The following is a 14,989-nucleotide window of genomic DNA, read 5'->3' on the forward strand; positions in this document are numbered from 1 at the left end:
TCTCGTGCCCATCGAGCGTGGATAAGGTCGGCTGATGGCAGGCATTGGAAGGATTTTTTATGACGAGGGGGGAGGTGAGAGGGAGTGGTGATTAGGAACCACTCCATGGTTTTTATTGGCAAGGACGGTTGGGTCACTGTATAACACTATGGGTGGAGTTATATATGTATATATGTTAATTTATGCTTATTTATGTCTAATGTTTTGGTTACAGAAAAGAAGAGATTTAATAAATAAAGTTATGGATGTGTTATGCAGTAATTTATTTGTGATAATAAATGCTGTGGCCTGTTTCATCCATAATAAGTGGTCTGTCGTTACTGGGGGGTTAAATGGGGTTAGATTTTGTCTAGGCTGCATCGCGATTCCCCACTACGTACATACAAGTATAATTTGTAAAAGTGTTAATTTCTATTAAAAACGACATAATTCCAAAATGAAGAAAAGAGGACAAACTCTTCACACATAAAGCTTTTTAACACGCTAAAGTGCATTATTGGTCTGGAGTGGCCCTTTAATGTCTAGCTGTAGCCCTAGCATTAAATGTCCTTCATTTTATATATATTTCACACTAAGTGCTTTGTGATCAGTGCAGGATCATAAACTAAACATATTGATTAATTATTGTCTAACTTATACTCAAAATGTTTGAACAATTAACGTCTGCAATTCTAGATTCTTGTATATGTCAAAAATCACTAGAAATTAGTTAATACCCAACTTACCATGTTTTATGAGATTCTGATTATCTAATTTCACCATCTAACTCCGCACCATCGGGGTCTTCATTGCTGAACTCTGTGGACCTCAGGGGATCTTCTGTTGATTCTTGTCCTTCCCCTGCCATCTCCTTTATACAGCTGTTTGCAAGTGAGTTATGAGATATGTGTTTGAAATGCCATAGTATTTATATTATCTAACAATCAATGCAAAGTGATAAGTTACTAACAACCATATTTTCATATATCGGTATGTATGTCACTAGATGTACACCCAATGACAACAATTAGATCCTTGAACACTGGATCACATTTTCAAATGTTAACTTAAAAGTGACATTATACATCTACCCATCATCTACGCATCATAGCGATCGCTTCCTCTTTAATACTACATTCAAGCCTGAGCCAGTTACAATGGGTGGTAGAGCTGTCTATGTAGATGTTCTAGACTCCATCTGCCCTCAGAGAGGTTAAAACATGTCTAGAAAGGTAAAGTTGTTGAAGGGTCTGTTAAGCTAGAAATTGTAAGACTTTGAGCATTTTGATCTTAATGTCCAACTGCTTCCCCAGCTTTTTTTTTCTTATTTTAATTATTAACGCTTAACAATTTACAGATATATACAATATAAAACAACCATATTCACAATGCATTAAAAACCCATCACCCTACGAGAGTTCTCAGGCTGACATTTACCCTTGTTCCATTCTTATTTTACTGTTGATTTTACATGTTCCGTAATTTTTTATCCCAGATATCCCTCTGAACGTTGGTTGGATCTTTACCCGGTTTCAATATTGGTAAAATATTTGCTTTTAACATTTCGTTTGGAAACCTTCCCTTTGTAACTGCAGTATTGAAAGTACTCGTTAAATGTCCTGCTAATTGAGTTTTCATCTCCTTATAGAATTTATTCCCAAAACCGTCCGGACCTGGAGTTTTATAATTTTCAAGTCTATCTATAGCACTTTTAATCTCTTCTTCCATAATTTCTTTATTTAGAGAGTTCAGTTGTGTTTCTGTTAGTTCAGATTAGCTGATCTAATATAGTCTTCTATTAATCCTGAAGGAGTAGTTTCTGAACGACTGTATAGATTAGCATAATAATCATTAAAAGCTTTTCCTATATCTTCCGGTGATAGGCAAATAGTATCGTTACTTATTATTCTGTCAACCTGATTAGTTATTTATTTTTTTAAGCATATCAGACAGTATCTTGTCAGCTCTATTAAATTTGTGATAATATTTGATATTTAGTTTTAACATATTTCTTTTAATTTTTTCACATATCTTATTTTGGATCTCTATTTTGATGTTCGCTATTATTAGCTGATTTTCACTACTCGGGTTGGCATTATTTTTTTTGGTTAAATTATAGAGTTGAATATGGAGATCTTGTAGACTCGCTCCATTTTTTTTTTATTCCTTAATTTCTTTAGCATAAAACAGTGACTGTAACTGATCACCTGGCACCCCGACTGGGTACCTCCGTTAAAGCATGCTCCTAGCGCTTCCAAAAGGCTTTAAGCACTCCAGCCGACACCATAACCACCATAGACTCCTCCAGAGAGCAAGGCAGGAACAAGCTCTTACAAGAGTTAGTAGTGATTTAGCAAGGGAATATGACAAGCATAGCAATCCCTTGTAGCAGATTCCCCCAATAAGAGACGGCCCTCCAAATTGAGGGTGAAGTAGAACTCCTTTACTTGGCACAAAGGGCCTTCTTTTATGGAGGTCTTACACATACAGGACCGCCCACAGGGTTTTTCAGAACAACCAATAAAAACATTACAACACATACAATAAAGTAAATCACTCCCAGCAGAAATCCTCCCCTCTGCCTGTGATACAATTATCTCAAGACAATAGACTAACTTAAATAGCACAGGCAGAAAATACACAGTTTTTACACAATTCTTATAACTTTAAAAGTATGCATGCAATATTAATAAAAGTTACATATTTGAAATCAGCGTCCTTCAAATATAAATATACTCAAAAATCATAAAAATCTATCCAGTAGTTCAAAAGTTAGATGGACGTCCTTTTTGAATGACTGCAAGCATGGCTTTTCTGCCCAAAACCAGTTCCACAGGTCTAGCAGTGTCACTGGGACAATGCCCTTCCGGAAAAACATAGACAGGAAACGGGGGAGGGGCACACCTTCCTATGTATTCAAAGGGGCAGAAAAAGTGTTTCAAAATGCAATAAGCCCAAATCAGTTCCTTAAAGGGCAATACATCCCAGGGGCCATAGTCACATGGCAGGAGGCTGGTAATCAGTCTTCTCCAATGCCCAGTGGCGAGGCTGGTTCCGCCACATTTCTCCCCTTTCCCAACAAGACTAACAAGGTATCTGACCTCCTGTCGGTCAGTGCCTTGGTTAGTCCAGCAACCCACCCACAAAACATAATCAACAGAGTGGCCCACACACAAGAATTGGTTACTGCACCTGGGGTAGTGGGTAGCTTGTCCATGTCCAGGTAGAATACTCTGCCGCTGGGTAGCAGGACCGACTGTCCATATTCCCTGTAGCTTGGGCGCAGAGACCACGGTCCCATCTGCGCCAGTGGGGAGCTTAGTGTCTTCCCTTGGTGGGCTACGCTGCCGCTGGAGAGAGGGGGTAACAAGCTCCTCTCCCTTACACACTTTCAGCCGCTGGGGAGAGGGGGTACCAGGCTCCTCTCCCTGACACTCTCTGCTGGTGGAGAGGGGGACCGACTGTCTCCCCTTTCAATACATTGTCCCGCTACTGGGGAGCAAGACCGACTGTCTCTGCTCCTTGCAGGACACACTGCCGCTGGGGAGGAAGTACGGCACCTTCGGCTCCTTGTGACTCACTGAACTGCTGGGGAGAGGGACCAACTGTCTCCTCTCCTAAGGACACACTCTGCCGCTGGGGAGGAAGGATGGCACCTTCAGCTCCCTGTGATACATACTGCCACTGGGGATCTGGTCCGACCACCCAGCATCCCTGTAGGGCAGGTAGAGAGACCGCAGTCCCATCTCCACCTGCCATCTGTGGGTCTTCCCAGGACCTCTGGTTGCTTTTGGGGAAGAGGACCGACTGTCTCCTTTCCCATGGATACACACTGCCGCTGGGGAGGAAGGACGGCACCTTCGGCTCCCTGGGATACACACTGCCGCTGGGGAGGAAGGACGGCACCTTTGGCTCCCTGGGATACACACTGCCGCTGGGGAGGAAGGACGCCACCTTCGGCTCCCTGGGACTCACACCAATGAGTCTCTTGGACAAAAGCAATCTGAACTTCTTCTTTTTTGAAATACTCTTGAAAGGCACTTCTTTTTTGTGGGATATTTAAACCTTGAATATTTATTGTTGTCAATTTAATCATATTCAAATATTTTAAAGAATCTAACTAAATACAGCCTAACAAGGTACACTAAGAGCAGGGGGGTAACCCCTAGTGGAAATTGACAAGGAATTGGAGAGTAGTGTACCAAGAAATTATTGGGAAGGGGCAATTTTTGCCTGTACTATATGATGACCAAAAATTATATTTATAATAATTTAATAATTTATGTGCGATCCTCAAGATCCCCTATTTTTCCTTCCATTTGCCTTAGTTGGATATTTAATTGTTCATTTTGCTCTTTAAGTACACTTCCTTCAAATTCTAGAGATGTGATTTTTTTCTTCATTTAATTTAAATTTTTCCGTTATTTCCATTAGCTGATTTTTTAATATCTGCAGAATTATAATTTAATTCAACAGTTATTGCTACCAATTGTTCTTCCAGGCACTGTTTCAAAAAGCCTGCCGTGATGTCGTTTCCCGTTTGGCTGGAAGAGCTTTGCACGGACTCTTCACATGTTGACGAGGAGAGGGACACATTTTCTCGTTTTTTTTCTCTAGTCGCTTTATGCACTGGTAGAAAAAAACTTGATGGTTCTTTTTCAGATTTTTGATCCTTCTTTCTTTTTTAGCAGACACCTTCTCTATGGATTTAGATGACATGGTCTGTAGTGCGACTGAGCCTTACTTCTTGCACGAAGATGCTGAATTTTTTTTGACTTTTCAATTGAGAGAACTTAAAGGTAGGAGACTTGTAAATATGTATTTAGTACATCTGCCCCCCCCCCCCCTTTTTTTGGCTTCTCCTTTCCTTATATCTCTAACCCCTTACTTAATTGCTCGAAAGCTTTTGCTCTCAGGGGTATTGCGATCTTAGGGGTTTTTCCTTAACTATGTCAATTGAGTTGAGGACAATAATCTTTCTTTATTTTTCTCGCACCCTTTTCCTTTGTATTTTCTTACTTGATATTTCTGAATAAATGTCTGTCTTGTTATTTTATAAGAGCTCCGCCTGTTTTTATGTTTTTCTTTTTTTTAATTCTAATTTTCCTTTTTCCTTTTTTTTTTCAGGCTTTATGTGATATGATACAAAATCTGTTTTCCTTCTGCAGGTGTCGCTTGTTACTGCTACAAGTTTTCAATTCTTTAGCTTTAGGGAAACATCTTTATTATGCTTATAACGTATAGAAAAAAAGGAAATAACCACACGAAAAAAAAAACCACATAAAAAAAGAGCAGAGGAGCGGAATAAGCCCAAGTTACAGTGTTGTTATATACTAATTGAAAGCAGTCTCCTTTACTATTTTGCTTATTTCCTGCCTTTCCTCCTTTGCTTATCCCCTGTTCACTCTTTCTTTTTCTTTGTGGTTTCTGATTTCCTTAATATTTCAATTTCTCTTTCTTTCTTTATCTATCCCAATTTTGCTTTTTCTCTTTTACTTTTTTTCTAGTACGACCATCAAACAGTCTCTTTCAATTTCTGTTTTTATGGCCAGATATTATACTCCAAACGAGAAAAAAAAAAAAAAAAACTGTTGAAGTTTACTTAGCTTATGGCAGCGTGTATCGGCTTGTTAGGAGGATCTTTGCATTTGATAGTTCATTTTTCTTTTTTCTTGACAGGACTTAAAGCTTGGTCGTCTAGCACTGCTTTATTCCCACTTAGGACCATCCGTTCATATCGATATCAGCTTGGCGCAAACCTTATTGTGCCGCGGTTAAACTCGCAGTCATTCTCCCGACCGGGCTCCGTCTCTCCACCTCTGGATGCGTGCGTGCCCCATCTCCTCCTCCTACGTCATCACGCAACCACCGGAGGACGCCGCTTGTTTTTTTGCTGCTTCCCCAACTTTAAGGGTCCTTTCTTTTTATATCCATAAAGAAGAACTATACCTTAAGTCCGTTACAGTAATTACTGATCCCCAAGTTTCATTAACATCTCACCTGTCAGAGGGAATTACTAGGTCATCATGTGCTTAACATTTTATTTCTGTCTTGCAAAATGGTTCATAAATCGCCACTCTTTCTTCTGGCTCCTCCACACAGCTGTTTGAAGAAGATTATAATATCTGTGAGATCATACATTTCTATTTATTTAACAGTTCTTCTATAGCGCTCTAATCCAGAGTGCTTTCTATATTACATAAAGGGGCGTTGGTAATTCTACAAACAGGGGACACATAACTAGACAGTAAAACAAAAGAAGAGCTCTGCCTGTGAGCTTACAATCTAGAGGGGGAATATATATTGAGGCAAGAGGTTGTGGGGAGGAAAACTATTGTGAAGTAAGAGAAATGTATCCGTGATTTTACCATTATAAGGATTACTGGTTTACAATCAGTATACCGTACACAGTGAGTATGGAGAAAATATATAAATTAGATTCAATGTGCACTAACTGTGGAGACAATAGAAGACAATGAGTATACAGTAAGTAAAGTATAGAAAAGATACAAAACACTAGGTTCACAAGACGTCAGGAGGAACCCTTGCTCAGAGAGTAGGGACCTGCAGAATGCTGTAGGAGACATGGCAGGCTGAATGGAGAGAGTGTGGACAGGTGGGCGTAATGATGAGATGAGTTTAGTTAAAGGAGAGTATTGTCTTTTCTTATTTAACATTATACAAAGCTGTGCAACAATCTGCAAGCAATCTGGGAAAGATGGTGAGTGAGCTGGTGGGTGAAAAATTGGTTAGTGAGATGCAGAACAAATGGGTTAAACTGAAGGGGGGTGAGTCACATGGTGTTATTAACTCTTTACATAGTACATGCAATAGATGGAAATCCAGAGTATAGATACAAAGCAATTAGTTTCTTATCTAATTACCTGCAGATGTTTAAAAAGTCACGGAGTACATTCCGACGGCACTCTTTGCAGAGTCTGATTTTGCTGCAATATAAAAATACAGTGTTATAGAGACTTAAACGCAGGAAGGAGGGGGAGAGAGAACCAAAATCACTGGAGAGAGGATAACATAAACACAGGAATATATTAGGCTAATAACAGACATGCTGCTAATAAAGAATGCCAATAGCAATAACGTTTTGATGAACAAATTTAGAGTGTGACCATGATCTATACAGCTATATTGCTTTATTAAGCTAAAGTTGCTCTGGTGACTATGGTGTCCCTTTAGGGATCCTTTCTTTTTCTACTTTAAGGGTCCTTTTCCATTTTCCCATAAACAAGAACTATAACTTTAATCTGTTACAGTAATAGCCCCCCCACCGCCGTCCCGCTTCATTAGCTCACCTGTCAGGGGAAATTACTGTAACGTCGGGTATTTGATCTTTTATTTTCTCGTCCCCATATGGTTCACCAATCACCTCGTATACCGGTTCTTCCACCTTCTCAATACAGCTGTTTGCAAGAAGATTAGAGCAGATTATAATTCTGTTATAATTCTATATATCGAGATTCACTCTATAGAATCCCATAAAGAGAAATGGCCCAGCATTGACACTATGAAGCACTCAGATGTTTCCTTCACTAACTCATCAGCTTCACTAACATCTCACCTGTCAGGGGGAATTACTGTAACATCGGGTATTTGATCTTTCATTTTCTCGTCCCCATATGGTTCACCAATCACCTCGTATACCGGTTCTTCCACCTTCCCAATGCAGCTGTTTGCAAGAAGATTATAGCAGATTATAATTCCGTTATAATTCTATATATCGAGATTCACTCTATAGAATCCCATAGAGAGAAATGGTCCAGCATTGACACTGTGAAGCATTGAGATGTTTCCTTCACTAACTTTTATCAGCTTCACTAATATCTCACCTGTCAGGGGAAATTACTGTAACATCGGGTGTTTGATCTTTCATTTTCTCGTCCCCATATGGTTCACCAATCACCTCGTATACCGGTTCTTCCACCTTCCCAATGCAGCTGTTTGCAAGAAGATTATAGCAGATTATAATTCCGTTATAATTCTATATATCGAGATTCACTCTATAGAATCCCATAGAGAGAAATGGCCCAGCATTGACACTATGAAGCACTCAGATGTTTCCTTCACTAACTTTTATCAGCTTCACTAACATCTCACCTGTCAGGGGGAATTACTAGGTCATCATGTGTTTTAAATTGTATTTCTGTCTCGCAAAATGGTTCATTAATCACCACTCTTTCTTCTGGCTGCTTCATACAGCTGTTTAAAGAAGATAATATCTGTGAGATCATACATTTCTATTTATTTATTTAACAGTTCTTCTATAGCGCTCTAATCCAGAGTGCTTTCTATATTACATAAAGGGGCGTTGGTAATTCTACAAACAGGGGATACATAACTAGACAGTAAAACAAAAGAAGAGCTCTGCCTGTGAGCTTACAATCTAGAGGGGAAATATATATTGAGGCAAGAGGTTGTGGGGAGGAATACTATTGTGAAGTAAGAGAAATGTATCCGTGATTTTACCATTATAAGGATTACTGGTTTACAATCAGTATACCGTACACAGTGAGTATGGAGAAAATATAAATTAGATTCAATGTGCACTAATTGTGGAGACAATAGAAGACAATGAGTATACAGTAAGTAAAGTATAGAAAAGATACAAAACACTAGGTTCACAAGACGTCAGGAGGAACCCTTGCTCAGAGAGTAGGGACCTGCAGAATGCTGTAGGAGACATGGCAGGCTGAATGGAGAGAGTGTGGACAGGTGGGCGTAATGATGAGATGAGTTTAGTTAAAGGAGAGTATTGTCTTTTCTTATCTAACATTATACAAAGCTGTGCAACAATCTGCAAGCAATCTGGGAAAGATGGTGAGTGAGCTGGTGGGTGAAGAATTGGTTAGTGAGATGCAGAACAAATGGTTTAAACTGAAGGGGGTGAGTCACATGGTGTTATTAACTCTTTACATAGTACATGCAATAGATGGAAATCCAGAGTATAGATACAAAGCAATTAGTTTCTTATCTCATTACCTGCAGATTTTCAAAAAGTCAAGGAGTACATTTTGACGGCGCTCTGTGCTGAGTCTGATTTTGCTGCAATATAAAAATACAGTGTTAAAGAGATTTAAACGCAGAAAGAGGGGGAGAGAGAACCAAAATCACTGGAGAGAGGATAACATAAACACAGGAATATATTAGGCTAATAACAGACATGCTGCTAATAAAGAATGCCAATAGCAATAACGTTTTGATGAACAAATTTAGAGTGTGACCATGATCTATACAGCTATATTGCTTTATTAAGCTAAAGTTGCTCTGGTGACTATGGTGTCTCTTTAGGGATCCTTTCTTTTTCTACTTTAAGGGTCCTTTTCCATTTTCCCATAAACAAGAACTATAACTTTAATCTGTTACAGTAATAGCCCCCCCACCCCCGTCCCGCTTCATTAGCTCACCTGTCAGGGGAAATTACTGCGACATCGGACATTTGATCTTTCATTTCTTCTTCCACCAGACGAATTTTATCAATCACCTCTTTCTTTGCTGCTTTCAGCATCTGAATCCAACTGTTTGAAAAAGATAATAAATATCTGTGAGATCGCATATTTCTATATATTCACTATCTGCTGTCTGCTCAATGTAGGATTATGAACTACAGATATTATTGGGATATTATATATATATTGGTATATACGATATTAGATATAAACCCAATGACAGCAATAGAGCCTTTAAACAATCAATTTAGATTATTAAATGATAAAAGGGATTGCCGGTCATTCGTACTTATTTTTCTCGGAGGTCGAGGTTGTGGTGAATTTGTACAGCTGGGGTGACTCCGACGTATCCATGACAAAGAATGATTCCGGATCTGTAGGAATAAACACAGGATTCCAGGAGAAGAATTAAATTAGCGGATTGAACGGTCAAATAGAAACACTGAGCATGAAAGTCTCCTATGCCGTGTGGATTGTGAGTGCTGATAGTATGCATTCTGTTTGTTATCATTATATGTATAATATCGTATTACTGCCATTATAATGTTTCTATATGTATTTTATTACAGATTTCAGTTATTTGGTTTTAAATGAATCGTATAGTATTTATTTACTCCGAGGTAATATACATTTTAGATGTCCGTTAAAGATTTCATTCCCTGTTATTCCCCAGCATCTCTTAATATAAATATAGATTTCTATCATCAAATACAGAAAGCGTTACAATCACAGTCATTGTATCATCCCATTTATTACTTCTATTTTATTATTATTGGCGTTTATTTTTCATCAACTTTTTCATCAGCGCTTTACAATATTATAATAGGGGGAAATTTAACAATAAATTCGAAAATTACAAAATGTTTCAGGAACAATAGGTTGCTGAGGACCCTGGTCAAACGAGCTATTCACAGATTTGACCCCATTCCAGGAGAGAGTGACGGGTTACCTGTTGCCACAGTGCGGACTAACATATTGTTCAGCTTGATGATAGGACTGAACACTTTCTTTGTCTTGGTGTTGGGATCCCTTTCTTCTTTAAATTTAAGAACCATCTTGTTTCTCTTTTTCCGCAGCAGGACAAGCAGATTATCTAAAAGTAGAGCTTGTACCTCTGCAAGAAACAATGAGTTCTGAGTTAAAACAATGATAGCAGGAAGCCAAGATAAACACCAAATAAACGTCGGCTTCCCTACGTTAAAAGATTAATCCAGACATGGACCCCCTGCTCACTGTGCTTAGTGGGGTATCAGCTACACCTCGCTGACAAAGAACCGTCTGATATGCAAATGGAATTAGTTTTAACCCTGAGCGGGGACTAACCAAAACGCAAGCTAGGTTTCTGTGAGTTCTCATATTCTCTGGTTTTGTTGCAATACGTATAAATGTTTATTTACAAAACCCTGAGTTGTAGTGAATTGAAACAAAAAGCAAATGCTAAATTCTGTGTCTATGTGATAAATTCTGTGACTATAGTGATTAATACCATGCTGAATGTCACTCCAATCTCTTTCATCAAAAGGCCTTCTCGTCTTTGTCTGGTAAAAATATATATTTTTTCCAAATATATCGTAACACAGAATATATTTGTTTAATTAACAGATGTAGGCTGTGCTGTCGTTTCTTTGAATAATATCTCTAACTTGGTCCTGTGTATTTAAAATATTATTGTTGAAATGGCCAGTAATAAAGCTGGCGTCGCTATGGCGATGCAGAGAGATTAATAAGTTCATAAGAACACACTATTATCACACCTCCTCTTACAATGTCCCCATTTATAACAGTGCCGCTAATGTAAGGTAAAGCTTGGAAAGCAATTAGGATTAGGTTAGGATAAAAGGCAGTTTAGAGGGGGCTTTGGGTTGGTTCTGTTTCCGAGTTATGAGAATTTGGGATTTAGGGGGCTATGAGATAAGGTTAACTCCTCATTACATATAATAAGTGTATTAGCGGACTGGACAGGAGATTAAGTTGTATTGTGCTGTATCCACGCTATTATAGAATGGAATATTTTCCCAGGTTTTCCCTGTTCCTCCACGATTTTATGACTGGATTCTGTAAAACTGCACTATTACTGTCTATAATCAGTGAGAAACCATTTCCTATAGACTTTCTCCTATATGGTGTTAATGTTGCACAGGGAGATTTGTCTCTCAATCTTTGTACATACCAGTTGTCTTGTTGTTTGCTCTCTTCCATTTAAGAAGCCCTGCATGGAGCAAACGTTTTTTAGTGAGGTCCAAGTCCTGTGGATATGAGAAGAAATTGACTGTGTTACTGATTTACTGATAAAGATATATATTATATGTATTAAGGCCATTTGGCCTGTATTTGTGGGAGGGGCTTAAATTAATTCACTCCCCTATATAAGGGACACCCCTTCCCTGACTCATATCGCTTGAGGTCAGCATCAGAATGATTTCCACTTCCGGGTCATCCAGACGCCATTTTACCTGATTACTCCATGAGGTTTTCTAAGCTGAGCTGTGTCAGGAATCCAGCCACAGGCTTCTCTGGCCTACCACCTTCTTTCTTCAATCCATCGCCGTGGATGGTGTCCAAGTGACTCTCAAACCATAAGTCGACCTACCTGTTACGCCAGGCATCAGTCCCACGGCACCATGCACGGGTCAGGTCCTCACTTTACGGCTGCATTTTGTCTAAGTCTGTTCTAAACCATTGCATGTTCATGCATATCATTCATTTAAACTCACTTGTTTATATCTGTCACTGGCTCATGTCGAGCATTAGCATACTCCCGAACGGGAACACATTCTGTTTCAATTGCCTAAACATACTAGGCAATTCTGTGCGTGCATTTCCAATCTCACTGCTCGTTTCGTTTCCCTGACATACCAGGCTCACGGTTCGTGCAATTTTCTACCAAACGGGAACTAGTTCATGCATTTACGATTGTACTACACACACGTTTTGTGCGTTTACGAACCAACGAACAGAACTTTGGTTTGTTACAATGACTGTTATTAAAGGACCACTCTAGTGCCAGGAAAGCATACTCGTTTTCCTGGCACTAGAGTGCCCTGAGGGTGCCCCCACCCTCAGGGACCCCCTCCCGCCCGGCTCTGGAAAGGGGAAAGGGGTAAAAACGTACCTTTTTCCAGCGCTGGGCGGAGAGATCTCCTCCTGCTCTCCTCCTCCGATCCTCCTCTTCTCCTCCCCGTCGGCTGAATGCGCACGCGCGGCAAGAGCTGCGCGCGCATTCAGCCGGTCACATAGGAAAGCATTCACAATGCTTTCCTATGGACGCTGGCGTGCTCTCACTGTGAAAATCACAGTGAGAAGCACGCACGCGCCTCTAGCGGCTGTCAATGAGACAGCCACTAGAGGACATAGGGGGAAGGCTTAACCCATTCATAAACATAGCAGTTTCTCTGAAACTGCTATGTTTCTGAAAAAATGGGTTAACCCTAGAAGGACCTGGCACCCAGACCACTTCATTAAGCTGAAGTGGTCTGGGTGCCTAGAGTGGTCCTTTAAGCTATTATGTTCACATATTGTATATTGTCCAACGGGCACTGTTCATTTCCCTGTCATACAGCTATAATTCTGGAGCATAGCTCACAAACAATGTTTCACATAAACCACACTGACCCCTACAGGTCACTCTCAAAATCTCACGTTAACCTTGCATTTGGATTACAATCAGCATTTCTGACCCCTACTGGTCAACAGCAAAACTGTCTTCACATGTCATATACAATTTACCAGCCAATATAAATTACACATAAGATTGTTTTAAAAATAACCGTAAACCATAAATTAAACTCCAGCACGGGCTCAACTTCATGTTTAATTCACAATAATTTACACTTCACATCAAGACCAACAGTGGTTCTATCAACACTGCCACCTACAGGTCTGTCAAGTACATTGACAATTTTCATGGGGTTTTACAAACACCAAAACACTGACCCCTATAGGTCAACAGACAAACAACATTTCACATACCAATCAGTATCCAACTACACTGCCACCTATAGGGCACCTGGCAGATCTCCAGCTACCATTCAATAAGACATAAAACAATTCACATAGCAAGTAGTATATCAACATCTGGTATAAATACATATATTATTACACAGTAGCAGATGCATCTGTATATACGTAACTGGTAATATAGTTCACATACATTTTTCACAGCACGCTGCTCACACAACAGACTTTCCCCTAGCAAGGGGACATACAACATACAAGGTGGGGACAGATCACTTTTTCACTTCTACGTACGGCACTTAATGGGTTAAGATTGATGCATATTTAACCAGTATGGCTACGATGTTTAATATTTACACATCACGGCACTTTACTTTTCACATATACTGTACGTATTAAGATAAGCTTGGTCGATGCCATATTTCCTTATGCCATACGGTTTTATCCATTCAGGTTACAGTTACTACAAAAAACCTATACGGATTGGCAGGTTCAATACCATACTACCAGGTACATACACCTGCTCACGTAGTTATCAATCTCTTACCTTCCCTGGAATAGTAATAGCAAACTGGCAATTAGGGTTCTAGGGCCCAATAGGTATTTCTTAACCACTTGGCATGGTAAAAGCATGTTCCTTCCAGGATTGTCTGACACTTCTCCAACCAGATGGTCAGACCATGCGGCGTCTACCACGGGTTTGGCAGTGATCTACCGGGAACGATTGCTTTGGAGCTGTTGGCCATGGCATCCAGGTTTGGAAATTTTTCCACCACCTCAGCCCCTTTGGGGGATCTACCCCATTGTAGCAGCTGCTGTGGCATGGGGTAAATCATGGTCAGGGTCATCAATCCGTTGTTACTCAGACAACTCAGCACATGTCATATCATCAACAAACGCCACTCATCATCCATAAGGTCATGATATTTCTGGGGAACTCACTTGGTTGGCCACTTATCACATTTCTTTAACTTTCATGTACCAGGCGGGGGTATACTTATACCCTGCCAACAATTGTCTCATTTATATTCCAGACATGTTCATCATACGCTTCCTACAGCCGCCCATACAGTCACGGCCATTCTTTCGTTCCAGAGACAAAATCGTGGATTAGACATACTCATGCAGCATAGCATGCACTATCCCACCTAGCACTTTCATCCCATACTTGTAGAACGCATAACACAGCTTTTCACCTAGCTTAAAGAACCTCATTGGTTCACGACATAGCTCAACCTGTGTCATAATATTTCTCCTAGGTTTTGCTTCTTTTTGCCACCTTAAACTATCTCACACACCATTAATTATATATTTTACAGGCATTCAACAACACAGGATAGCCTATGGCCAAAACTACCATAACTTCATGCTATCATACCAGACAAGAATATACTCAGAGGTTTTCAGGAATCCATTCCCCCACGTTCCTCTCAGAGATTACCAATAGCCATCCAACTTTTCCATCCTTATCGGACCTATTAGATCTACAACCATTCAATTATACTACCAAGTCGGCCATTACCAGCCATGCACACTGCCTTTTATGCCTTTCTCAGGCCACAGAATCCACTACCATCACCACCACTCAGACAGAT

At 39.9% G+C, this 14,989-nt stretch overlaps 1 long non-coding RNA gene across 1 annotated transcript; it reads right to left on the reverse strand.

Moving 5' to 3' along the window:
• Nucleotides 1–5,993: 5,993 nt before the first annotated feature.
• Nucleotides 5,994–7,574, reverse strand: LOC134586462 (uncharacterized). Its single transcript, XR_010086574.1, has 3 exons — nucleotides 7,556–7,574; nucleotides 6,864–6,926; nucleotides 5,994–6,081 (listed from the first exon to the last, which is right to left on the reverse strand). It is a non-coding gene; the product is annotated as an uncharacterized LOC134586462 (long non-coding RNA).
• Nucleotides 7,575–14,989: the final 7,415 nt, after the last annotated feature.

Source organism: Pelobates fuscus, chromosome 1 (genome assembly GCF_036172605.1).
Source record: "Pelobates fuscus isolate aPelFus1 chromosome 1, aPelFus1.pri, whole genome shotgun sequence".
NCBI lineage: Eukaryota > Metazoa > Chordata > Amphibia > Anura > Pelobatidae > Pelobates > Pelobates fuscus.